We start from the raw sequence: 27,990 nt of genomic DNA, 5'->3' as shown, positions 1-27,990 counted from the left end.
AAACCACTCCTCCTCTGACCTGCTTGCACGCCCGCCCGCAACTAAATATAAAATGGTTTGCCCACTCAGTGACTCTTTCCTGTTGTTCCCACCACTGTTAGCCCACTTGACAGACGCTGCTATTATCAATTCAGGGGTGCCTGACCATGATGCAGTAAAAGCATGGCTTAATCTTGGGGTGCTGCAACCTCCTCCAGTGCAATGGAGGCTAAAGTTCTCCCACTACAAAATGCCCATTGATTAAAGATGCTTCCATGGCCACCTCCAGGCATGCCTGGACCACAATTAGGAGACAATGGGTTACCTCAGTGACCATTGGGCAGCCAAGAAAGTGACAGTCAGGCATGGCACAATGTAGGCTGCTGCCCAAGGAAATGCAAGGCACTCCAGTTGCAACGCAAACTGGAACAAGTCAGCCATACTCTCAAGACTCAATACTCCTCCACTCCCACAGAGACTACATCGGAAGCCTTGGTGCAGGATAAAAAAAAGTCTTAGCTCACTTTACATTACTAGAGCAGAAACTGGCCTTTTCCATCAGAAGCAGTGCCACAAAGAGAGGGAGGACAGAACTAAGCAAATTCGAGCCCTATAGGCCTGCCAACAAGAGGCATCCCACACTATACCTGCCAACCTCCATGCAGATGGCACACCCCGCACACAGCCACTAGATATTCTGGTGCCCTTTGGAGCATACTATGCACCCTGATGCACCTCAAACATCACAAAAACACCCGTTGACATAGAAATTTTCCTGATGCAAAACGCACCCCCTAGATTTACTCCACTGCAACACTGAATCAATTGAGGCCGCCATTACTGAGGGCAAAATCACAGAGATTATTGGGGACCTACCATACAACAAGTCCCCTGGCACAAACTGGTACCACTCTGAATATTATAAGATGCAAAAGGACCTTCTAGTTCCCATGCTTTGTACGTTCTTTTTGGAAACACACCCCACCCAGACTGTTAACATAGGTCAACGTTGCAATAATTACTGTTATCACCAAACCTGGCAAGGACCCATTGCACTGTGCAAACTACAGACCAACTTTTCTTTTTAATGCCAAAAACAAAATCTTGGGCTAACTACTGGAAACACGACTACAGCAAGTTATTCTCACTTTAGTAATATGAGATCAAGTGGGATTTGTTCCCCACTGCTCCTCCATGTCGCATCTCTGAGCCCTCTCCCACATTTCCTGCAGCTGTGCAGTGATAAAGATGAAAAATGACTAATGCTTAAAATGGCATTCAAAAGGTTGATTGGGGCTATATGTTCCACATACTGTGGAAATATGGATTTTTCTGATCAGTTATGTCCACTATCTTGGACCCCAACGGTTCCATGTATAAATCACAAGTACATGTATGTTCCCTCCAGTTCCAGTTATGAAGACGCAAATACATGTGCGTCCACCGTTAACATGTCCTCTTTCAGATCCGCCATGAATGGGCCGGATATTCCATTCCTAAGTACGAAAGGCCACCGGCTTTATATGGTTCACTTATGCCATTTTACAGTTCAGGCGAGTAGGCCCTGATTCTGCCATCAAGCTTTTCCTGCCTTCTGCCTCTGAGAGCTCCAGTCTGAGCCTGCATCTGTATCCATGAACTTTGTCCTCATTCTCTGCGCGGCTCACGGTGCCTGACATCAGCTCGCTGCCTGCCAAAAACTGTATTTCACCTTCGAAATTATCTGCTCCGCTCCCTGCCCAACGCATTCCTGTCTAGTAGTTTAAGTAAACATTCTTCCAGCTACCAAGCAAAGGCCCGGCTTCTCTGTCTTTATGCAAGTAATTCATAGCCCTATTATTATGGAAGACTTTTGCCCTCGCATCTAGTGTAGACACTTAGACGCTTGTACACGCACTAACAGTCAGTATAGTCAGTATAGAATAAGATTCTACTCTAAGAGACCTCTCTTTTGGATAACATAGTTCTTTAAACATAGGATGTTAGATATGATTTGGGATAAGGTTGACTTGACCCTCCAGACATCTGTCGCCACATGTAGAGTTAAATGTCAAATCCCCTTCACCCCCTAGTCGCACGTCAATCATACGTCATGCTGCTGCGCGCGCATTTCTGCCAAGTATTTCTGCTGACATTGTGAAATTCTTTCATGGAGCCACCCTATTATGACATCATACCTGATGACGTTCTTTAGTTACACCCAGTTACGCCCACTTTTGCTACGCATGTATGTTTTATCCCTATCATCAATTGTTACGCCTCCTGCATTTGCTTCAATGTAATGCCTATTGTATAAAAGTAATTACTTATCAATAAAGTATGTACTTCACTTCCTGAACCTCCGTGGTGATGGAACCTGGAGTCAACGATTCGAATCGTCCATTGGAATAAAGCCCATTCCGAACCTCTAATGTCACGGATTTTGCCTCTTATTTTACTGAGCTATATTTATTATTTTTCTGTATCAAATTAAGTCCCGGTAATTAAATTATTTACCACATGAATGGCGCCCGAACTGGGACACTTTCTCATCTCACGCGCCGGCGGTGCGTTGCAGGCCCGGTCTCCTGCCACAGCTGGACGGACAACAACGCGTACCAGCAGGATTTCCTGTATCTCCCTCCGGTCAAGCGGGAGCGACTGAGGCTGCGATCAACACCCAGACGAGGCGGTGAGAAGTGCGAAGTATCCCGACCAGAGCCTAGCTGAGAGAGCAAGATCCGAGGTATACAGAGGCCCACCAAGTTCCGAAGTTTCCGATGTTCCGAAGTTTCCGAAGTTTTCGAGTCGAGTCCAGTTCAGTTCAGTTCCGTTCCGAGGCCTTCCGTTCCGAGCTACCCGGTGAGTACCATTACTGGGGAGGTGTTCTGGCGTGCACATAAGTTGTGCCGGTCCAGACGGGTTTGGGTACACAAATCCGGTCTGCACTGTTTTAGCGGTGTATCTGTACTGTTTAGCAGTATATCTAGTATATCAAGTATATAAATTCAGAATAATTCAGTTAAATGCCGAGGATTATGTCTTGTGATTAAGTTTTCTTAGATCGTCATCATCATTGTTGCTCATTTAAAACGTCAAATGTTAAATGTGTTAATACGTCCTGCATATTGTGGTGTGAATGACTGTTCATTAATGTGTTTATTGTATTAAGTTTGTTCAAGACCAAGTATCAGATCAGTTCTCAGTATGCCGCTCTTTTCGAAACTAAGACAGATCACAACTAGAAAAGGGGTACTCGAAGAAGCTGTTCCCATTCCTCCTAGGGACACTCCAGGGTACTTCATGTATCATAAACATGGCCTAGACGCCATATTATTTCTTGATCTATGGGTAGACTACACTAAGGAATTACCAGAAAGTCAGAGGTGGCCCGCAGCTGGGACCTGGGATGCAGATTGCATCGTGAAAATAGAGGAAGAATTATGGAAAAGGAAAGCTAGACAGTCACAGAAAGACGCCATTGAATTATGGCGTAAAGAATCGTATAGACGTACAGAAAAAGCACGTAGACAGGAAGAGAAGAGTAAGGAAAATTCAAATAAAGTCCGAGAAAATCTATTAATTGAAGAAGGTACACGAGTGAAATCAGAACAAGTAGACAGACAAAGAAATGCCCTTATGAATGGTATGTATCCCCTTCTGGCCGAGGGATTACCTAAGGCTACTCCGGAGATACCAAAAGACTTGCCACCCCCATTGTTCCCAATAAAAATGCATCCTAAGGGGCATCCTAGAACAGCAGAAGATGTTTTTCTTTCCTCATATTTAGATGAAGCAGCTCCCGAGTATGCTAACCCCGCCCCACATAGACCGTCTGCCGGGGAGGTTCAACGCCAAGATCCTGTATCTGTATCTCTACAGCATCAAATTCTGACACCAGTTCCGGCAAGCACATCTGTTTCCACATCTGTTCCTACAGCTACTTCTATAGCTGTGCCCACACCTATAGTTGCTGTATCGCGTTCAACGAATCCTTTCACGCCCGATACCCCAGACGGGGCTACCGGAGGTGCTACCAACATTTTTTCTACGCCACCCAGAATAAATAAACTTACTTTTCAAGAATCAGCACATCCACGTACCCCCAAACTCATAAATTCCCGCACGCTTAAGGAACTTCTTGTAGATTGTAGATATGACCCTGTGCCCGGAAAAGAGGACGAAATGATCATGGCATCACTACGTATCAGACGAGCTGCGGTGTATTTAGGAAAGCTACCAGGAATGACTATGCATCTAGATAATATATATCATTTTGTCCAAACAGGGCGAGATTCTGAATGTATTAACAGAGCTATGGAATACCAGAAAGTGGAGATACAGGGGGAACTGTTACGTTTCCTCATAAATTGTGTAATCAGAAATCAAGACCGACCGGGGGTAGATCCGGAAATAATGCAAACCCTTACCAGATGGAGCCAGAATATATCAGAAGGGAGACATGATAGGCAAAAATGTATAATAGCCATGTGCCGAAAGATCCGTAAAGAAATAGAACGCCTACACGAAGAGAGATTAGCGGTAGACCAGTTTGAACAAGATGAGGAGGAGGAAGGATCAGGACTGCCCGCAGGACAGTCAGAAACCATAGCCTATGTAGGTAGAGGAAGATCTTGTAACAGTACTAGATGTTTCACTGACCCGATACGTCCGATATGTCCAGATAATAACAGGAATTTCCAAACACCTATAATAAATCTAAGGTCCCCCGAGCATTCGTTCCAAGCCGCTGACAAATTACTCCGAGAACGAAGGGGTTATCATTTACTCGATTCTATGGATGAACAAGAATTAGCCAGGTCAGCCGTTCATTGGGCTGACAGTCCCGGAAAATATGGTGATGATACAGTAGCACAGACATTTTTGAACCTCACCCCAGATGAACAGCGTTTAGCTGGGATTTATATGATTCAACAACTTCTTATACTTTATCAAAGTCAACATTCCGATCCTGGTCCGTTACCTGATATATTGACTGAATTACTCACGAATAGATGGAGAGGTTCAGGTACTAAGTTAATTAAGGAAATACTAGAATCAAGAAAGCAGTACATTCTTTTTGTATGCCCAGAACGTGTCTCACTGCCCATCAAGGAAAGAACGACGTATTACATGGACAGACAGAATCCCTTACGAGAAGTACACCCAATAAAGGGCGAGGACAATCAGTTTAAACGTGTATATGTATATACGCCCATATCGAAAATAGAATTGTTAGAAATGAAGAAAGTGGTACCCAGTCATGACAAAGACCCAGCGGGTTTTCACCGAGAAATTAAAGACATGTTACTCATGGGAGAGTATACCTATCCCGACATTATGACAATATTAAAGGTATTAATGCCTGCTGGCATTTATGAGAAACTCAAGGAAAAAGAGTGGGAGGTAGGAGACCAAAAGATAGACTGGACAGCATTAGAAAATGAAGAAAGGGCCCGAGGTCCAGGTTCGGGGCTTGGGGATAAAACTAAAGCACTACCAGGTTTACTAGTACAGGTACTGCCACGTTTATTAACCACGAAAAAGGAAGACTGGGGTGCAATCTCAGCCTGTAAACAAAAGCAAGATGAAGACACTAGTGATTTCTATGCCCGATTCGAAAAATGTTTTGGTATAAATAGTGGTATAAAAGCAAGTAGCGAGTCATACCCACATCTGTTTGTGACAAAATTAGTTGAAAATTCCTTGCCCCAGGTGAAGAATCGAGTATTAAAATTCGAGAGTACCTGGCAAGGTAATACCCCATCACAAATGTTACAAATGTTACAGTACCATTACAATAAAATTAGAGAGGAACAAGAACATGAACAGAAACGCATGAAAGACACAAAAATGAAAATGCTAGTCTCCCAGACAGTTCCAGCTGAAGGTCATAAAAAGGGTACGACACAGTCCGGTGATTCAGCAGGACCTGTAAAAGGGACATGCAACTATTGTAAACAACCAGGTCATTACATACACGATTGCCCAGTCTTGAAGCGTAATATCGCCACAGGTAAAACACAAGAAAGACCACGGCCACCTAGACAAGACCAGAATGAACAAGGAGCACTGCAGCATGCACAGTCCATGCCAGCTCCACAACAGTCTATACAGTTTGTGCCAGCTGCACCAGCGCTGCCTGTTGCTGCCACACAAACCACGACACGACAGCTGTACCAGACCGCACAGTATGATTATCCTGATTATCAACGATACGCATGAACCAGCCTGGAGAGGGAAGTTGACTTACCCCTTATCGAGGTCCCTGTAGACCAAGAAGGACCTTATGTACATAGTGAATTATTAGGCCAAGATAGAACATTTTTACTTGATACAGGGGCAAGTCGAACAACTATAAAACGTAGTGAAGTTCCAGGGGCACCCCTCTCAGGCTCACAGAATATTTCCCTTGGTTTTTCAGGAAAACCTATTGTTAATGAAGTATCACAGCCTCTTCCACTTACGATAGGACCCTTAACCCGAACTACAGATTTATTGCTTACTAAATCATGTCCAGAAAACCTGTTAGGTATAAAAACACTGAAAGCTCTAGGAGCTCTAATATGTTGTTCTCCGGAAGGAGTAAGATTGTTTTTACGTGATTTCAAAGGTCACTATGTGTCTCGAGACATGGATCCCCGACTGCAGACTTTACCTACACATTTATGGGCACAAGGCCCTACTGATGTGGGTTGCATGAATATTACACCATATCGGGTTACATTAAAGGCAGGAGTGGTACTACCACGAATGCGACAATACAAGTTACCCCCAGATGCTGTAGTGGCTTTACTGCAAATTATTGACGAGCTCATTGTCCAAGGAGTGGTTGTGGAAACAGACTCCAATGTATGTAATTCCCCGATAATTCCGATTCTTAAACGAACAGATCCAAAGGCTCCGCCAGTATATCGATTGGTTATTGATCTGCGCGAATTGAACAAATGCATTGTGCCACAATTCCCTGTGGTCCCAGATATCTCGTCATTACTGACAGCTATTGATTCCGAAGCAACATTTTTTACTGTAATTGATCTCAAGAATGCCTTTTTCAGCGTCCCAATAGATCCGGAAAGCCAATACTTGTTCGGATTTAGTTTAAATGGACGTAGCTTTAAATTCACACGCGCACCTCAAGGATTTACAGAAAGCCCCAGCATCTATAGCCAAGCACTGAAACGAGAACTTGACAGTATTCACATGCCAGTCAACACTGCCCTGCTTCAATATGTCGATGATCTGCTGATCACCGCTAGAAACGAACCTGAATGTGAGAAAGCATCACTGACGGTATTACAATTTTTGGCCGAAAAGGGGCACAAGGTGTCCCCTTCTAAGCTGCAATTCTGTGTCCAGCGAGTTGTTTACCTTGGTCACTCGCTGTCCAAGGAGGGAAGGCAGCTTACACCAGATCGCATCCAGCTAATTGCAAATATGCCAATACCCAAGACACAAAAGGAGGTGCGGGCTTTCATAGGCCTCACTTCATATTGTAGGCAGTGGATCCCTCAGTATGCATTTCTAGCAAAACCACTCATTCAATTGACAACACAGGAGGCAGCCACATCGACTGTCCTCCCTTGGACTCAGGAACATACACACGTTTTTGAAAGTTTAAAGAAAGCTTTATGTCAAGCACCTGTCCTAGCAACACCATGTTACAATAAACAGTTTACACTCTTTGTTACAGAACGCGAAGGTACTGCCTTGTCAGTACTCACACAGGAACAAGCAGGATCACACAAACCATGTGCCTATTTTTCTAGTACATTAGATCCCGTAGCTCAGGCTTTGCCTGCATGCCTAAAATCAGTGGCAGCAACAGCCTTAGCAATCAGACAAAGCGATGCCATAGTATTAGGACATCCATTGACAGTACAAGTACCACATGCAGTAGAGGTTCTTTTGAACCGCACACAAACACAACACTTGACTATAGCACGACTCACCGGTTACGAATTAACATTGTTTCAGCCACATATAGAAATCAGACGTTGTAGTACATTGAATCCTGCCACACTGTTACCTGTAAATGGAACAGATCCACTTGCACATGATTGTATTGAAGTTATCACTATCACGACGAAACCCAGACAAGATTTAACAGACGTTCCATTATCAGATCCAGACCTGACGTTGTATGTAGATGGTTCATGTATGAGAACAGGTACAGGAGAGTTAGTGGCCGCTTATGCAGTCACAACAGACGCTGAAATCATTGAAACAAATTGTATAAATACCTTGTCCGCTCAAGCAGCAGAGCTCATCGCTCTGACACAAGCCTGTATTCAAGCTACAAATAAAAAAGTCAACATATACACTGATTCACGTTATGCATTCGGAGTTGTACATGACTTCGGCGTGCTGTGGCGAGAGAGAGGTTATTTAACTTCTCACGGTGCCCACATTCAGCACGGACCCCTCATTCATGCCTTATTAGATGCAATACATCTACCCACTGCAATATCAATTATGAAATGTAAAGCTCATACGAAAGTTACTGATATCATTTCTCAAGGCAAAGATCTAGCTGACAGAACAGCTAAACAGACTGCTCAAACTCAAACATCCGACATGACAAAGACAATAGTCCCGACGCCAACACATTGCATGATGGTTAAGGATCCCGCTCTTGACGTAATTGACATACAGACACATGCTACTCCAGACGAAATAAAGAAATGGACTGAATTAGGAGGGATCCAAACGGATCAAGGATGGATGACAAAGGAAAAATCTGTGTGGTTCCTTCCTGATTCAATGGTCCAAGTCGTTATTAACACTGTACATAGTCCAGCGCATCTAGGAGAAAAAGCTATGCTAGACAGCATTCAACACATTTGGTTCAACAAGCATTTACGAGCAGCAGCTAAACAAAAAGTCCGTACCTGTATGATCTGTTGTCAGTTTAACCCAGGAAAAAGCATTCCCGTAGAACAGGGTGGATTTCAGCCTCCTGATCACCCTTTTGAAATCCTCCAGATGGATTATATCCAGATGGAACGATGTCGAGGATTCAAATATGTTCTCGTAGTTGTCTGTGCTCTTTCCCGTTGGACAGAGGCATACCCGGTTTCAGATTACACTGCCCCGACTACTGCCAAACAGTTAGTTCGAGAATTTTTCCCACGGTACGGTTTACCACGTGTTGTCTACTCAGATAACGGCCAGCCGTTCTCATCCGAACTAATGAAACACGTTTCACTTTTGTTAGGCTATCAGTGGAAATTCCACTGTGTCCGACACCCCGAGGCAGCAGGTCTCGTGGAAAGACATAATCAAACTCTGAAAATTAGATTGTCCAAAATATGCAGGGAGAAAGGTGTCGACTGGGTAGTAGCGTTACCAGTTGCACTCTTTTACATGAGAATGGTAGCACACTCTCGAACAGGGCTATCCCCTTATGAAGTGATCTTCGGTAGACCACCAAATATGTGGGGGACGCCTATACCACGCAAAATAACTGATATTGACTGTAATATGCTGACAGATTACTTGGCTTCCTTGATGTCTGCACTACAATCTTGTCGTTCACAGGTAGCTGCAGCTTTTCCCGACAACACTGAGGTGAAACCCCATGACGTAATTCCAGGAGACCTGGTCTTAGTGAGGAACTTTGATCGGAAGTCTCAGCTGGACCCTAGGTGGAGGTCGCCTCAGCTCGTGTTATTAACGACGAGGACAGCCGTGAAGATCGAGGGTCGAAAAGGCTGGATACATTCAAGTCATATCAAGAAATTTCATGGACTACCATCAGATGTAAACGACACACCTTGTGTGTCTTCACCCATTGACTCAAAACTTCCTTTGGTTGAATCAAGTAATCACGAACAATATAAACTGAAACTCAGGTCTAACCAGTCAGGCAATTTGATTGTTTAAGTCCTCTCCAAGGTGAAGCGGTTGAATTTGTCTCTGACATGTATCCCTTAGACCTGAATAGAGAAAAAACCCGAAAAATGTTGAAACGACATGCATACTGTAAATCACTGCGTAGTCATTGCACAGTGACGTTATTAATTTTGTTTTTCTTAAGTCTTTTAATAATTACTGCGAGTATATTGTTGCACATATGTCATCCTATTTCTAGACATGTTTATAATGTTACTGCTGAACATTCTTTTAGTGAATTACCTCCGCATGAATTGTCATATAGATTTGCGCTGCGCAATAACACTTTTATTAGTATGTTACATCATTCCCATCAGGTTAGCAATGCTACAAATTGTTGGATATGTGGCCGACTCCCTCCCTATCAGAATTATAAAGGAATTCTACCTCTCTTTCCATACCCGTTCACACACAACGGCTCCTGTGGAGCATGGTTTAGTTTAATTAATTCCCAAGATTCGAATTCTGCAGTTTATCAAGACAACTGGGTATGGGGAAATTTGAACTTAGTTTTACTTAAAGTCTGCCACCCCAACAAGGAGGGACTTCCCAAAAGAACAGGAACTAATCTAGAAAATGAAGTATATGGATTAGGTAATTTTACGCTTAATCTTATGATCCTAAATGTCGAATCCGAAGCTACTCCAATTTTGCCCGCCATGTCAGTATTTCGAGTAAAAGGTGAATTATGTGTAAGAAAGAATGGTTCCATACATATGGGCCATAGTAGATGCACCACTGTAATAGAATTTAGTGATCAAGGCAAGTCGACATTTAGAGCTTACCGCCATTCCTATTTTATATGTGGTCAGACCGCATATATACGCCTACCTCTAGATTGGGATGGTACCTGTTATATAGCATTCCTTTTGCCACCTGTTTTCCTAGCTCCTCCTGATTATCACAGTAATACTCAGTTAGTACACAATAGAGAAAGGAGAGATCTCCCAATAGTCGATTACACTGAAACAGCATGGGAAAAATACACAGATTTCAATAAAGGTCTCTTTCCCTATATAGGTACCGTTACTAATAGTAAGCTGATACGTAGATTAACTAGAACCCTTGAAGCAGTAGTGAATGAAACTATTTCCGCCTTAGGCAATTTAACAGAAGAGCAGTCTGCTATGCGGATTGTTGTGCTTCAAAATCGTCTTGTCCTTGACGTCATCCTGGCCGATAGGGGCGGAGCTTGTAGGGTCATCGGATCAAGTTGTTGCATTTTCATACCAGAAAATTCGCCATCTGTATATAAAGCCATAACCCGCCTTCATAAGATTGTAAGCCAGATACACCAGAATCCAGGCACCTGGACTTGGTCCGGTTGGTTTTGGAGTGTATTATCTACCTTTGGATGGAAGGTCCTATCCTTCCTAGGTATTGGCTTTCTCATACTATTCAGTTGCTGTTTATGTCTACAATGTGGACCAGCGATCTGTGGTCTGTGTGCCACATCGTGTATTCCAGCACCAAGATTTCATGCATCCCGGAAGAAGAAAAAAGAAGAACAAATGATGCTATATGAACAGATCGATGGATTAATGAAGATTGATATCTCTTGACGGGCAAGTAGGGGACAAGGAGGGAATGTGGAAATATGGATTTTTCTGATCAGTTATGTCCCCTATCTTGGACCCCAACGGTTCCATGTATAAATCACAAGTACATGTATGTTCCCTCCAGTTCCAGTTATGAAGACGCAAATACATGTGCGTCCACCGTTAACATGTCCTCTTTCAGATCCGCCATGAATGGGCCGGATATTCCATTCCTAAGTACGAAAGGCCACCGGCTTTATATGGTTCACTTATGCCATTTTACAGTTCAGGCGAGTAGGCCCTGATTCTGCCATCAAGCTTTTCCTGCCTTCTGCCTCTGAGAGCTCCAGTCTGAGCCTGCATCTGTATCCATGAACTTTGTCCTCATTCTCTGCGCGGCTCACGGTGCCTGACATCAGCTCGCTGCCTGCCAAAAACTGTATTTCACCTTCGAAATTATCTGCTCCGCTCCCTGCCCAACGCATTCCTGTCTAGTAGTTTAAGTAAACATTCTTCCAGCTACCAAGCAAAGGCCCGGCTTCTCTGTCTTTATGCAAGTAATTCATAGCCCTATTATTATGGAAGACTTTTGCCCTCGCATCTAGTGTAGACACTTAGACGCTTGTACACGCACTAACAGTCAGTATAGTCAGTATAGAATAAGATTCTACTCTAAGAGACCTCTCTTTTGGATAACATAGTTCTTTAAACATAGGATGTTAGATATGATTTGGGATAAGGTTGACTTGACCCTCCAGACATCTGTCGCCACATGTAGAGTTAAATGTCAAATCCCCTTCACCCCCTAGTCGCACGTCAATCATACGTCATGCTGCTGCGCGCGCATTTCTGCCAAGTATTTCTGCTGACATTGTGAAATTCTTTCATGGAGCCACCCTATTATGACATCATACCTGATGACGTTCTTTAGTTACACCCAGTTACGCCCACTTTTGCTACGCATGTATGTTTTATCCCTATCATCAATTGTTACGCCTCCTGCATTTGCTTCAATGTAATGCCTATTGTATAAAAGTAATTACTTATCAATAAAGTATGTACTTCACTTCCTGAACCTCCGTGGTGATGGAACCTGGAGTCAACGATTCGAATCGTCCATTGGAATAAAGCCCATTCCGAACCTCTAATGTCACGGATTTTGCCTCTTATTTTACTGAGCTATATTTATTATTTTTCTGTATCAAATTAAGTCCCGGTAATTAAATTATTTACCACAATACTACAACAGGTAGGTATAGGCCCATCGTCCTTAGCTTCGGTCCATAAACTTTACAGTCACCAAAAGGTAAGGGTGGATTTTCACGGCTACATCTTTACACCCTTCACTATTCAAAGGGGTTCCAGAATAGGCTATCCCCTCTAGATTATCTTTGCCCAGGAACCCATGGTGATCACCATTTGAAACTTGCAAGAAATACAAAGCATACCAACCACAGGAGGGATTAATAAAATATCATTAAATGCTGATGACATCCCGGTCACTCTTCTCAACCCGACCTTCTTGCCGGATGCCATGATGGAATTGATCGCCAGCTTCTCAAGCATATCGAGATACAAAGTGAACTGGTATAAATTTGAAGGCATGCATTTGACTCTTCACCTGCCCACCACTGGTCTTAGAAGGCATCACATTTTCATAAACCCCTGACACCCTGAAATACTTGGGTATTCTGATCTCCCCGGAACTGACCAACATCCTTGCACGTGAACATCAGAGCGAACTTTCACTTTTGGGCCCTGCAAGCCTCTCCCTATGGGCCAAGACCCAAATGATCAAAATGAATGTGTCACCTAGACATAACTAACACTTTTTAATGAACCTTCTCCTCGTCCTTATCCTACTGATGTTGGGTAATGATGATTCACTCACAAGCTTACTATGAGAATCTGGGCAAAAGCCAACTTCAAACTTGCCAAACTGTATCAACTGTAAAAGGTGGCATTAGATTCCCCAGCATCACACATTACTGGCAGGCATCAGAACTCATGCACCTCTGTTACATCCTACACACCTCCCTGGATACCCAGAAATGAGTTGCAATGGAAACGGCCCTGAATGGATGCATAAGTGGACCTAGAATGCTCTACACTGGTGTCCCTGACTGCCTCCTCTCTTCCCATCCAGGCTTTGCCACCTTGACCTATGCCTGGAGAAAAGCTCATACACTCCTGAAAGTACATCCCACACTTCATTTTCTGGTCTCTATTGGTGTAAGGCCTTCATGCTGATAGACGGTAAAAAGCCCTTCTGGAATGCCCCAAGCACTAATGGTGTCTGTTCTATAGCCTGCTTGCTTATAGACCAAACATGCGAATCCTTTGCTGAAGGACAGGCTCAATTTAACCTACCTTCACAATATTTCTGGGACTACCAGAGAATACAACATTGTTTACAGAAAGTATTAGCTCCTCCTATCTCAGTAATACTGGCAGGCCTCTCCTGTCCTGGACCACTTGAAAAAACTGGTTATACACAAAGGGGTGGTGTCTGTTCTCTATCAAATACTGACAGACTATCAATACTTCACACCAGGAGTCCCTCCTTGAAATCCTGGTGGTCAAACAGGCCATGTATAAAATATTCAGATGAGGATTGGCAAAACTATAGGCCACACATGATGGCCATATCAGGGAAGCCAGACTAAAATTAAACTATTTTAAAATACTTCATCAATGGCATTGGATACCCTTTCAACTACAGCAATCATTACTGCTTCCAAAAGTGACATGTACGTGGTTTGGGCCCCTGGACTGAGACATTGTTCATTTACCGTGGGAAAGCCCTATATTAACCCACTATTGGACATCTGTGACCAATATGATTGCACAAACCCGTGCAATCATATTGGTCACAACCCAAATGATTCTTCTTCATGACTCCACCCAATGCCCGGACATCCCCAATCAACAATACAGATGGCATACTATGGCACTGGCAACAGCAACAATCTGTATCCTAAGATTCTGGTGCACTAACATCTGTCCATCCTATGACTCCTGGCTCAAGGAAATGTATAAAACTGCAGTCTGTGACCTCCCCGATGCCAGGCTGAATGATCGACTGGAGACATTTCTAGAGCTGTGGAGTGTGTTTTAGAGGCCCCTGGACTACTCCATATAACCTGGTACAAATGGACTATGAGGAATCTGATATACAGTCTTACCCATGGGATTTATCGGGGGAACCCGTGTTGAGGCTCAAGAACACTTGTCTGCAATTAGCCAAAAGACTTTCTCAGAACAAAAGATAATGGACACCTGAAAGGTAGGAAGGTTCCCTACTATCACACTCCCCCCCCCCCCCCTTTTTTTTTTTACTGTTCACCACCACACGTCCCCGTTTCCCATACTGGATTCCCCCCTTCTTATAGGAAATGATTAAATGTACCCTGTATCAGTACGAAGCCAAAAGGCAGGATACTTTAACTTGCCATACATTGGACTTTCGAAGGCTCCTATAGTCCGGTGCTTTTGAATAGTCCAGTAACTTGACTGTGCATGCTGACACGTTTGGTTTACGAGGCTTTACTTTTCTGTAGGGTACATGTAAAACCCAGTAGAAAAGTGTGAATGGGGGTAGAGTGATTGGTGAATAAATGTCTACCTTCTGACGACCATTATTAATGCTTTGCCTTAGTGGGTTGGTGTCTTCTTGACAGCCTTTCTCTCAGTTGCTGCACAAAAATGTAATGCTGTAAATAGTGACACAATATCGGTACATGAACTTTACAGCCCTGTTCTTCTAGGAATAGTTTGACTTATCCATTGGCAATCAGTGCATACGTTTAGCTTATCCATGTTAATATTCCAGGGTTCCAGGTTAGGTTGACTTTATCCCATCTCAAGAAAATCCTAAGAACTTAGGGGCAGCATTATGACAACTGTCGCATCCCTGCAAATCGGCAGGGATGCGCCAGGTAAGATGCGTCACGCAAGTTTACCCTTGCGCCACCACAGATGCGCCGCATTTACTATGCCATGCATCGTGGCGCAAGGATAAAGAGATGTGTGGCGCATCTCCCGTCAGACGGGTGGCGCATTGCTGGAGTCGTGTCGTATGCTCGACGCAACTCCAGCAATTCTCATGGCCTGCCCATACATAATGTGGTGCGTCACGCATTAGGCCTGCTTCAAGCAGGCGCAATGTTTTCACGCAGCGGTGTCAGAAAAGTGACTGAGTGGAATTTTGTAGATTTCACTCAGGCACTTTACCGAGGCTTTACTGCGCCAGAACCCTTCACCCCGCGCCAGAACGCCCACGTGAAACCTGATGCAGGTTTCATGTAGAGCAGGGCTTTACAACATGATGCATCTCCCTAGATGCGTCACGTTGCAAATAGGGTGCAATGTGGCGCATGGTTTACGACGCCTCTACGTCACAGAAGTTACGCAACAGCGGCACAAAAGTGGCGCAAGGGGCTCATAAATCTGCCCCTTAGTTTGGTTTTTTGTATCGTCCTTGAGCGTTTACTCCTTCTGTGAACCATTTTCATCACGGTTACAAAATGAGACATTAAACCAAGTACCTTCGAAGTTTACTTTTAGCAATAAAATCAGGTAGTAGCCTTTAAACATAAGTATGTGCTTCTGTTGGATTACTGCACGAACACTCACGTAATTCTTTCGTTGTCGGTACCAGGAGAGAGTGTATTGGTCAAACTCTGTCTTTTCTTTTTCTCCTGCAGAAACTCGGGAGTCAAGGCTGGGTGAGAGTCGTGCTTCAGAATTGCGGGTATGTATTGCAGGTTTTGCAGTCTTGCTTGTCAACGAGGGTCCCAATGAGGGCAGAGAGAGGAGTGCACCAGACTGCGCCCATTGACCAATGAAGCCAGGCCAGGCCTTGTGGTTGGGGGTAGCAATTGTACCACACGGGTGCACGGATGGCTGCCACGTCAGGTGGTCATGTCAAGATCCTGAGAATTCTTGTAAGATCTTCATCACACTCACATCTAATAAGCATTGACAGAACCCATGCAATCTTGAGAGCCAACATTCATTGGCAATGTACACAGCTCTTCATACAGGAAGGGGGGGCAGCACTGAAATCATATTTTAGGAAGGAAATAATTTGAGGAGAACATTCACAGTTATTGGATCCAATCCATCGGTCAGGTTGTACAGTCTTTAGTCAGAGTCTGGACTGTGTAAGTATAAGTGAACTCTCTTTTATTCTGCTTGGTTATTCTTTACAATGTAATAGTTATAGGGGAAGTAGTTTATAGTACATCGAAGTTTGTTTATCATTCGGTATTGTCATTGATTTAGTTGTCGTAGCGCAAAACCATTGTTATGTCTTCTTCTCGCTCTTCCTCTTTTCAGGCTAACCTGCTGGCAGCCGAGGAGAGAGAGCCAGAGGTACGTATTGTATCCTGGGGTAAATAAATTGTTCCTCTCCACTCTTTCTTCTATCTTGTATTTCACTCCAACAATTCCTCAGTAAGCATTATCTAGTCCTCTGTCACTTTCAGAAAGACTGGTCTTTACTCTCTAGTCCTTTATTGTTTCCTTTGTCCTGCCCTGCCTGACAGGTCTTTCCTTACTACGAATTGATTTTAATTATGTTTCAGAACGTTTTGCTTAAAAGAAAAATATATGTATATAAATCCTTTGGCCAGTATAATTCTATCTTTCCCCTTGCCTCGTACTAAACATGAAACTCAAACTAATTTCAAAGGAAAGAAAGAAGAAAACCAAATATTGGCGCACCAAAAAAGTATATAATAATCGTCGCTCTTCTGTCATTGTGACGTATCAGTCTGTACTTTACTTACTCAGCCTTCCCCACACCACTGCCCAGTCTGGCCGCCTCTACCCTAGCCATACGAAGTTGTGATCATGCTCCTGGCTCGGCCACGCCCCTCCTGGAGCGCGGCGGAATCGAGTGCTTCTCCCGCTAGTTCCCGCTCCTCCCAGTTCTGTTTCCCTGACTGCTGCAAGTTTGGCATGCGCATCTCTGTAAGATTCTCTCAGCCTGGAGGTCTCCAGTCCAGCATTGAATTGGTAAGGCAGCCATGGGCCAGTATCCGAATTCCAGCTGTGGGCTGCTTTTTTGGGCAGCCTGTGGGCGGAATGCGAGTTGAGAGGTGTCTGTGTTGTTCAGATGCCGCCAGCGGCCTAGTGGGTGCCTGAGTGGCCTTTCTGGAGGCAGATGGGTGCCCTTTACCTCCCTTTTATCAACGGGCAGATGTGTCACTCCCCTTCTTTCTCTTGCTGGGCCGGCCCATTTATGTATGTATATTGAGCAGGCCAGGGGACCTGAGCAGGTGGCCTCACTTCTTTCCAGGTGTCTGATTAGTGTGAACCAAAATGTGCATTTATTTTAGCCAATTAAAGTTAAGAAAAAATGCCTCTGTCAGAGACCCCCCCCCCCTCCCCCGCACACCCTCTTTTTATAAAACTTCGAGGCAGTGTTTTGAGGAAAGGCAATATACATAATGAGGGCCACATTTTGGTTGCGTGCCCAGGCCAATTTTTATCCCAATCCAACCCTGCTCCAATCCCGCTATATCTGTGGACTCCTTAACACGATCCCCTCACCAATTTATCTCTTGATTTCTCGTCAGGGTCCCGGTCAAAGAAATCAGGTACTGTCTTTCCGAGTCACTTGTTTCCACACTTCCCGCTAGATCGGCTCTTTCTCATCTTCACATCACCTTCTCTATCTCTCGTTATTCCACGCCCTTGTCAGTCTCCTCCCACTCTTGTAGTATCTCTCTGCCATCCTCCCAGTCCTGTAATAGAAAAGTTCTTCCTTCCTTCAGTTCTATTCCTCCTTCTTTAACTTTCGGCTTTAATCTTTCTTTTCCTTCCAGTCCAAGGGTTGCTGTCATTGCAGACTATTGCCTTTCATTCTTTTATATATTCCCAGTATTCTGACACTATCCTGTTTACACAGGCCGCTTTGACCATCTCGCGGAGACCTTGAGTACTCTGGTTGCACATGATTACACAGTACAGAACGACAGAGCATGCAGAGCAGACAAGTGATCGTAAGAATCCATATGCTCAGATATCCCTTCCTCACTTGCCATTGAATCCAAGCTGCACCGACTGATGATATTCATCAGGCCTAAACCGCTCTTGGTGCAGTGTGCCTCTCCTGAGTGCATGAAACAGCCAACAGGAATGTAAGAGCAGCTTCTTAAATGATGAGTAAGCTCCACATGCACAGGAAAGAGGTCTGTCCAATTCCTCGACCACAGCAAACTGTCCTCCAACAGAATGCTCAGGCATTGAAACCAAACCATGTCACTCACTAACAGTGTGCCCTTCCACGTTCCACTTAGAACTTAACAAGTATACAAACCATAACATTGGGCTGCTTGAGGACCTGACTTTGCAGTTTGGACTGGACTGTGTCATGATCTGTTGCCACAATAAAGCAGCAAAGGTCAAATTTCCAACCCCTGGTGCAAGGGTTCAGTTCAATGCAGCATTATGAATTAGAAATCCAGCTGGACTGCAGTCTATATTCAAGTCCACTCACTGAGCAGTACTGTGTAGGAGGTGTTTCCTGGTCACGTTCAGTCCCACTAGATGAGTTCAGGGACGCAGTGCAATTACAAACCCTCAATAATAGCACCAACATACAGAAGATGAACATTTAAAATGTTCTAAAACTCAAGTCTAGTGCATCAAGCATTAACAGTAACCAAGCAGAGAGAGAACAAGAATGCAGGTGTATATGCCATAGCCAGCAAATAAATATATGAACATTCCTAACATGGCTAGCAAGTTCCTAGCATCCTAACACCCTATCGCTGCTTCTAAGGGCTATGCTAAACATTAGCATTAAATAGCTTATAAATCAAGGGGCATATTTACAACGTCACTTTTAGTGACACTGCGGTGACGATAGGGGCTTTGCCTTATTTACAAGGCAGCGTTAAGCCACTTAATGTGGCTTAAGGCTGCCTTGTACAATAAGGCACCCTTTCAAGCTGTACTTGGCGTGGAAGGGGATAGCAATGTGTGTTGCGGGGGGCATTCCACTGCAACACCCATTGATTTTGATGCTGACCCCTATTTACAAGGGTGTGTAAATAGGAGGCAGCACCAAAACTAAGACCAGGGAAAACCTGGTCTTAAATAGGCAAAAGGAGGATAAATGTATCCTAGTTTTTGCTGTTTTCATGTGTGCTGCTTTATGTTGCATACATAGAAACAGCAAAAGGCCATTGATTGTTTATGTGCAGGAAGATGACCTTTTCTGCACATAAACATTTTAAAAAAAAGACCTTTTGCAACTTCTATGTGTGCAGCATTACGCAGCACACATACAATTTATAAAACACCATTTATTGATTGTTTATGTGCAGGAAGGGAGGCCTTCATGCACATTAACAATCTCCCACTCAACGCAGACATCCTTGCACTATGGTGCATGGGTGCTTGCGTTGGCGCTAGGCTGCTAAATTTAGCACCAGCACAGGGGGAAATGCAGGGCTGCGCCATATTGTTTCTGAAGTGGCAGAGTGCAGCGTTAAGCCAAGGAGGCTAACTCCGTGCTCCGCCGCTTCATTGTAAATATGCCCCCAAGTTTCCTAAGATGGGTTTCACTGCCATTCTGAATCACACCTCTTTCATAAGAATGATCAGCAGTTCTCGGCTCATCGAACAGCTCCGACTGAGGATAGTTGATGCTGCAAACCGGATCAGCTTCTAGCTTCATAGTTCTCATTGTGAAGCCCTTTGAATTAACGATCAGATACCTGGATTTTTATAGGATTTTATCTCATGTTTGCCTAATAGAACAGTACTTGAAGACATTAAACTTTGAGCAAGACCGTGGTAAATGAATGAAATGGAGTTACATATAACTTAACCAATAAAACCATATCAATTTTCACTGCCAGCACCCATAGAGGTAATGACAGCAACGATATAATTAACAATAATAATTCAGCTCTATATACTAGAGATAGACAAGATAATAAGAATTCTGCGTGAGTGTAAAACTTCACACTCTCTAGGCGAAAGAGATACAAGAATCTGAAAAGAAGTACATGATTACAACAGAAGAGGTCCTAATGAGCCTTGTCGCAGCATTCACAACTGGGTGTGTAAATGGCTGTATGGATGAGTGAGTGGGTGTGTGAATGGCTGTATGGGTGAGTGAGCTGATGTGTGAGTGCTTGTATGGAGGTGTGAATGGGTGTGTAAGTGATTATGTGGGTGTGTGAGTGCTTGTAAGAGTGAGTGGCTGTATGGATGAGTGAGTGACTGTGTGTGTAAATTAGTGGGTGTGTGAGTAGTTGTATGTGTGAGCGAGTGGCTATGTGAGTGACTGTTCGTGTGAGTGACTCATATGAGTGGCAGTATGGATGAGTGAATGGTTGTGTGAATGGCTGTACTAGTGAGTGTGTGGGTGTGAGTACCTCTATGGAGGAGTGAGTGGGTATATCAAAACTGGTATGAGACTGTGAATGAGTATGTGAGTGGTTGTATGTGTGTTTCTGTGGTAATAAGAGAGGCTCTATTGGGGCATGAGTGAGTGCGTGAGTGGTTCTATTCATGATGTCCCCTGAGGCATTTCCCCGTTTTTGTGTGTGCTGCAGAAAGCAGCACACAGAGAAAGAGGAATAAACAAGAAGGAATAAAGATATTTTTTATCATAACACTTCAAATGGGGATGTGTAACATTTCAATGCCTTCCCAGGTTTACCAGTATCGGTAAATATGGAAATGCACCAAAATCTATGAGTGGAAGCATGGGAACATCCACACTCCACCCATAGATTGGCACCCTGAGGCAGGGTAGCGTAACGATGTGTTGTAAGACTCTGGATTTATCATGCCATGCAGAGCCATGAAAGGTGGCCTTGCACAGATTGATAGATCTAATTTGAGTTGTGTAGCTCTTGCGCCCCATAGTGTGGCGGAAGGGTTGAGCAACGCTTTAATAAATATGCCCCTAAGGCTCTACTAGTAGAAACTATCCTCCACCTCTAAATAAGGTTGCCTAACTGCGAATTTGGAGGGGTGAAAATGAAAATGAGCATAAATCTAATATAGTTTCCGCACACTCTGCCTACTCTTAATGACTGGCTAAGTAACGTAAATTGACCTTTAAAATTCATCTTTAGTATTGGCATAAAATTGTCTTGGTCTCATGGGCCCTCCATCCCTAATGGAGCACACACTCATCCAAATCCTAACAAAGGAGCATTAATTGACCACTCATAATGAGGGCCTGGGTAAGAACTGATGGTAACAGGGTGCTCAAATACAGGGGTGAGTGCAATTTGTACTCATTTCAAATCTGCTTTTATGTACTCCGAGTCAAACACTATTTGCACCTGTTGTTTTTTATTTACATTAGTGTGTATCTTGCTCTGAATTATTGTGTGTGTTTAGATGCTTCACACTGAGTTGTTTGTTCTCGCATAAGGTACACTTCGAGCATATATTCAATATAATTTACATTGATTTTAGATTGTTGAATTTTAATTTTGTCATTTCATGAGAAATTTAAATGCATTTCTATTACAGTATGTTTGGCTCTTTTTTTATAACATTACATTGCCAGGTGCTATTTTTAGAGAGTTTGTCTGTGTAGGTAGCTCTACTTGATAATTCTATGACTTAGTTGCACTTTATAAGCTTTGTACAACTGCTACAAAACATGAGCTAACATATTCAAATCTCCTTTTTCTGTGTACAGCAAGACACACAAGAGCTTGGACTCCTTCGTTCTCTGCAACTCTAAAAGGGACGATTATTGGATCACTCATTCCAGCATGGTAAGCAAGGTGTAGCACAATAGAGCCTGAAGTAGGTAAAAGTAATCATATCATAGATGCTTAATGATGCCACTTTACCTTCTAAATGAACCCATTTTGTGGTCAGAGCAATGGGACCCCCTCATTTTGAGGTTGGAGCAGCAGGATCACTTTGATCTCACTGACTACAAGGAGGTCACTACCTGGGGTAAATATGCAGACCATCCTGTGAAGGGCCAAAAGTTCCATTCACGTATGGCTGCTGCTGTTCGAAACAGGACATAGTTTTGGATGGTGTAGTTGATTTAATTACAGCAATATGTGAACATTATAATTGAGCAGTTAAACCCCACAAAACTACATTAAGCTTTTTTTCCAAAACTACTCTTTAAATTGTTAGGGAGAGAGCTGCCACCACCATGAAGACCAGAATGAATACTTCTATGAAGTGAATTAGAGATTTATTAACTAAGAACCCGTAGATTTTGCTGTGGTAACTCATGCTGCTATATGCAGCAAATATTAAAAGTGCAGGAGGAAAAATCAATTTCCAACTCTGATCCTTTAAAATAGCACAAGGATGTCATAGGCTGTGTAGAAACCTGTAAAAAACATAATTAAATGGTACACCTTTAGGCAGAGAGAATGGGAACAGTGTCAACTTTGCAAGTTTAAGTTCTCCAAGGATTTCCAAACACAAGGTACATAAAGGGCAAAATGTTGGATAACTTTACAATATGAGATGAATTTCCTCACATACCGCAACCTTCCCTAACAGCATCACTAGCTGAGGTTTGTTAAACCATTCTCTGATCTAATGAACAGCAGCGTAATCTTCTTTATGGATATTCCTCACTGCAGGCAAGTGATATTGGGCAAATATAGGACTCAACCATCTGGTTTCCACTCAAAAAATCACCTCTTGGTGAGAGAATGTATTGATAAAATAAAACACAATCAATCAGTCTCTGCACTCAACACTCAAACACCTCAGCCCTGAAGCACTTAGGCCCAATGCCATTAAATAAGCTGAAGAAGCTATCACAGCTTTAGCTCTGGAAGTTCTTCAAACAATTCTGATCCATGATTCCACCAGAAAGAAGTGTGGATCAGCTGTGAATCAGCTTTTATACACTCCGTACACCAACATTACTAAAACAGTTGAAACAGTAGTCCATCAGAAGAAAGTAATAGTTCTTGTTAAGACAGCCAATAGTTTGTACCACTGAGGCTTTGTAAAAATAACAACCTCTACTCCCTCTTCACACAGTACATAGCAGGTTCATTAAAGAACACAACAACACTTTAGCTACATTGGGATCAATGACTCCATCTCTCTAGCAGGACATAGTGCATCACAAACAAACACATCGGTTGCTGAAGAAACCAACAGCTGATTAAAAAATGATCTTAGATACCAAATCCTATTCCTGAGTGCAGTCTTGTAAGGCAAGGGCATCCACCAGTTCTGGGACTAAGTGGAAAATAAAAACTTTAATTTAATGAAATTAAGAGCTTACTCCAAGATTGTCAGTCAAAATTGTGACCTTTTACATGCACAAATTCTGCTTTAACTGACATCAGAGGTGATCTCTTTGTGTCTCTTATTAGATGACAACCTGACCTTTTAATCTTTCATGACCTTTCGGCTGCCTATGACACAGTGGGCAATGAGCTTCTTCTGAAGTGGTGAAAGAAATGCTCATAAATGTCAGACATTCTCCTTAAATGGATTTAATTCTTACTATCAGAAGCATGTTAACAATTCACCAGTACCATAGCCACCTCACTGATCAAATATGCTCTCGATGGTTCAAACTGTTCCATTGGCAACATGTGTTGTTTCCCAGGATCACAAGAGCTGGAAGATACACCCCCACCGAAAAGACAAGGAAAAATTAGTGTCTAACATGATCAGCACCTTTGCTTTTCAAAAACAAATGGTAGTTGCCTTGATTAGTTTCAACTTTCAAATAATATTTCAAGAATGGTGCTCCTTAGCATATAAATAAACAACAACGTTAAGTCTCTGATATTGCCTTTATGGAAAAAGATAAAATATAGTGTTCGAGGGGGGCAATGAAAAAGTGAAATAAATATCAGCAAATTTGGGGAGCATTTAAAGCAGAGTGTTATTATCTAACTTCTTCTAGTTCAAGCAGAGTCTGACTACTTGGTTCAGAAACCTCTAGAGGTTTGTATTGTTTTTTAAGTGGCCCATTCTTTGGGGGTTATTAGGAGTTATGATGGGTTGCCTGCCATCTACCAGCAGGGTGGAGGTCATACATTGATCCAATCTGGCAGAATACCGCCAGCTATATTTAGAGATCTCTCCTTGCCTGGTGCAGACCTCAGTGCACACAGAGGTGCCACTGCCACTATGATGGCCACTTTGAAGACATTGTAAATCTGCTGAGCAGACGCCATATTTCAGCTGGCCACTCAGCTACCTTTTTTTCTAAAACGAACTCCCAAAGAGGGAGTTTGTATTTGAAAAACAAAAGACTAATAGCCCAAACACTCTGGGAATTTTCTCCCAGGGTATGGGGTTAATTTAAAAAAAATTCTGTTGGGGCCACCAGGCAATTCCTGGTGATCACAAACACGGAAATGAATGTGCAAGATTGCTTGCTCTCAATAGCACGAATAGTCTGAGATATTTAGAACAATGGCCGGATATCCGTTGGATTATTGGTCTAAGGTTTTTCACCAGGGAGACCTTCATTGGCCTTATTTTGGCTATTGATCCAACTCTAAATAGAGAGGACAGACAGTCAGTTTGATGTACAGGGTACACCACCACCTTTGTGGCAGGGTACCCTATCCACTAAACTCTAAATGGTCAAATCCATATTAGATGTCATGACTCTTGTAAAGGATGACAGGCTGTTTGCATCCAAGACCATGGTTTGGGAATTCTAAATTAACCATTCATTTCAGATTCAAGAACAAAACATGCAGAGGAAAAACTGTAATGTTAAGGGACCTACTATTCTCAATTACAATGTGCATCCAGCTGAATCTACTACACTGCCTACCATATTATTGACAACTCTGTTTCTTTAAACCGTAGCCGAAGTAGCTTCGCCTGCCACATCCTCTATTTCTCCTATCACCAACACTTAGACACCTACCCGCAGAGCTCACCTGTTAGCCTGCCTCTATCCAATCAACCCACTCTCTAATTGATCTACTGATCCCCGTTCTTCATATTTCTCTCTATTGGTTTGTTGCTAGTTTTGTGTTATGTAAATTCACATACATGCATTCAAGAATCCCCTGAAAACTGCCCTTTGCAAGGAAGCCTTTGACATTTGTTCAGACAGCACCAGGAGAGATTGAGCCAAACCCATTCCACAAATGCTCCACCAAGACTGTTCATGAATAGAATCCAAAAGTGGCAGAACTCTGCCTTGTAACTTGACTTAACTTTATCTGCTATAACTCATATGATCCAGACACCCAACAGACCATCAACCCTGCAATTCACTGTTTAAGTAATGTACATAAATAAATCCAGACATCAGTCACTATACCTACAAGTGCAATTAACAACTAAATTTATAATACAATGGTTGACTCAATTTGAGAGATGGATACTTGCTAAGGATGATGCAAAACAAGGTTTGTACAAGATGTATAAATATGATTCAGTCAATTCATGAAATGCAGGATAGAAGTGCTGAGAACAGGAATTGGGGTAATAACTGACTGGCAGAGAATGGAAGGACATTTTCACCAGGTTAGCAGCTAGTGCACCCAGAGAAGCAATGAAGAAACCCTCATAAAGATAGCAGTAAATTGGAACTACATTCCAGCCGGAATATATCCAGTGCCTAATTTGAGCCTGTGGTTTCTGCTGCTCGGAACCAGCACTAAGTTGTCAACACTGGCCCTTGTGACAATCTGGCAAATTGAGGGGCTGTCTGGCTAATTTAGAGATGAGCATAACAGCAGTTAGTTATAATTCAATATACTTTAAAAATAACTGTTACTGCCTCACAAGCCATTCTAGGCAAAAATGAGGTGAATATGTCTGGTATTTTGGCAACCAAACTGAAGGAGATCACTTGTCCAAGGTACGTGAGGGTGCTTAGAATCACTGGATCAGAACAATGGAATTGATGAGTGAAGCCCAACTTTGGGAAGTTAGTAGAAATGCATAAAAGAAGAGTGGGTGGAGAAGTTATGATCTAGATGGGATAAGTGCAGTCAAGGACATTTCATGGGATGGCGATGGAATGGGGACATCTTTGGGGATGACTTAAGGGTGGATATTATTGTTATTCAGAATATGTTGATGTTAACCATATTCATACTAGGCCAGGCCAGAATTTGTATTTACACTTGCAGAATTAGAGCAATTTGCCATCTCCACAGAGTTCTGGGCAAATTCTACCAATCGCCACATGGCATAATTTTTTCCTATTACGAGCAATGCGATAACAACAGGAACAATGTGAGGCTCCAGCTAGCGAGGTGGCATGCATGAACGACATTTGGAATTCCCAAGCATGATTACCTGTCACTAGCAAGCCTTCCAGTGTGATTTTTAACACGAGCGGTCATGGGAGTGGCAGGGGTCAGAGGGCGGCTTCTCAGGTAGATTTGCAAATCAAGAGGCAGAAATCTCAAGTCGACTGGCTACATGCTCTTGCACAGCACACATTGGTATTGTCACAGATATTTCAGCATTGAAAGCGGTATTGGTGTTAATTCGCATCGCAAGCAGCGCAACATGCATTTTTTTCACACGTTGGTGGAACTCCGCAGAAATTTGCAAAGTTTTTGTGTAACTCTGTGGAATTACACTAAGTGAAAATCCACGAGTTCCATCAACCCTTAAGTACTGAAGCAATATACTGGACATTTTGTGGCTCCTGATGGTCGGTGCAGGCTGTTTGTATTTTCTGAAAATGATAATTAAAAGATTTGACCCAAAAGTACATAATTCAACAGTTAAACTACACCCTCACCTCAAATAGTGCCCACCACAAGATTTGCAGAGACCAAAACACCTTTTTCTGCTACCCCTAATATGTTTTGTTTCAGGAACATGATGGCCTGTTATTACCGGCTAATTATTATTATTGTTTTTTTTATCCACAGATTTGAAATGGAAACTCAATGAGGCTGTCAGTCTCTAACAGCTTTTATTGAATTAATTGGCTGGCGAAATAAATAATAAATCATGTTGAGCTCTATCCTGAATGTGTTTTGTGTTCTTTTGTGTTGGATAGATGGAATCACAAGATTTATCAAAGTTTCCGAAGACGCATCAAAATACACCTTGTTGATTACCTTGCATCTAATTATTTAATCATATTTGATGCTTTTGTGTTTCAATCACATTCTTTTATTTTAGGTTGGTGCCATTATGCATGCATCAACATGAGACCAATATGCAGTGTACTGTGTACTCTATGCAAAGCATCACATTGACGCAAGATCAAATATACAAGGAAATCGTTCAGAATTAATCTTCTAGGTGTGCACTATGAAGCATCTAGTGAGCAAAAAAATTCCAATGCCTAGTAAATGAAAGTGTACATGTGTATGGCTCGTTTTCATAAAAGCTTGTGCGAAATAGCCAAAGCACTGACAATAGCAGACAAACGTCAATGTCATGTAGACCCCATGCTTGCAAAACCATCAACTCATATTTATTTTTGGTGATCAAAAAAATTACATTTGGATACCAGAAAAGCCACATTTATTTGCACATATGCTAATAGAGTGTATAGTCGGTCCGTTTCATAATGTTCAATAACAGCACTACCAATGTTTCTTGAAAGATTTAACTCTAGATTTTAGATTACTAGGCCATCATCTTCTCAACCAATATTACATTATTCAGT

General features: G+C 42.8%; 1 long non-coding RNA gene across 2 annotated transcripts in view; it reads left to right on the top strand.

Annotated features, from left to right (window-relative positions):
- LOC146801676 (uncharacterized) overlaps positions 1–27,336 on the top strand; it is a 522,872-nt gene extending 495,536 nt beyond the window's left edge. Inside the window, exons 3-6 of one of the 2 annotated variants that reach the window (XR_014967638.1) lie at positions 16,116–16,143; positions 16,731–16,766; positions 22,075–22,153; positions 27,242–27,336. This is a non-coding gene — a long non-coding RNA (uncharacterized LOC146801676). Of the gene's footprint in view, positions 1–16,096; positions 16,144–16,730; positions 16,767–22,074; positions 22,154–27,241 lie in introns of both variants that reach the window. The other variant, XR_014967640.1, reaches the window with a different exon arrangement.
- Positions 27,337–27,990: the final 654 nt, after the last annotated feature.

Source organism: Triturus cristatus, chromosome 8 (genome assembly GCF_964204655.1).
Source record: "Triturus cristatus chromosome 8, aTriCri1.1, whole genome shotgun sequence".
NCBI lineage: Eukaryota > Metazoa > Chordata > Amphibia > Caudata > Salamandridae > Triturus > Triturus cristatus.
Note: the sequence above shows the minus strand (reverse complement) of the source record. Positions and strands in the feature narration are given on the sequence as shown.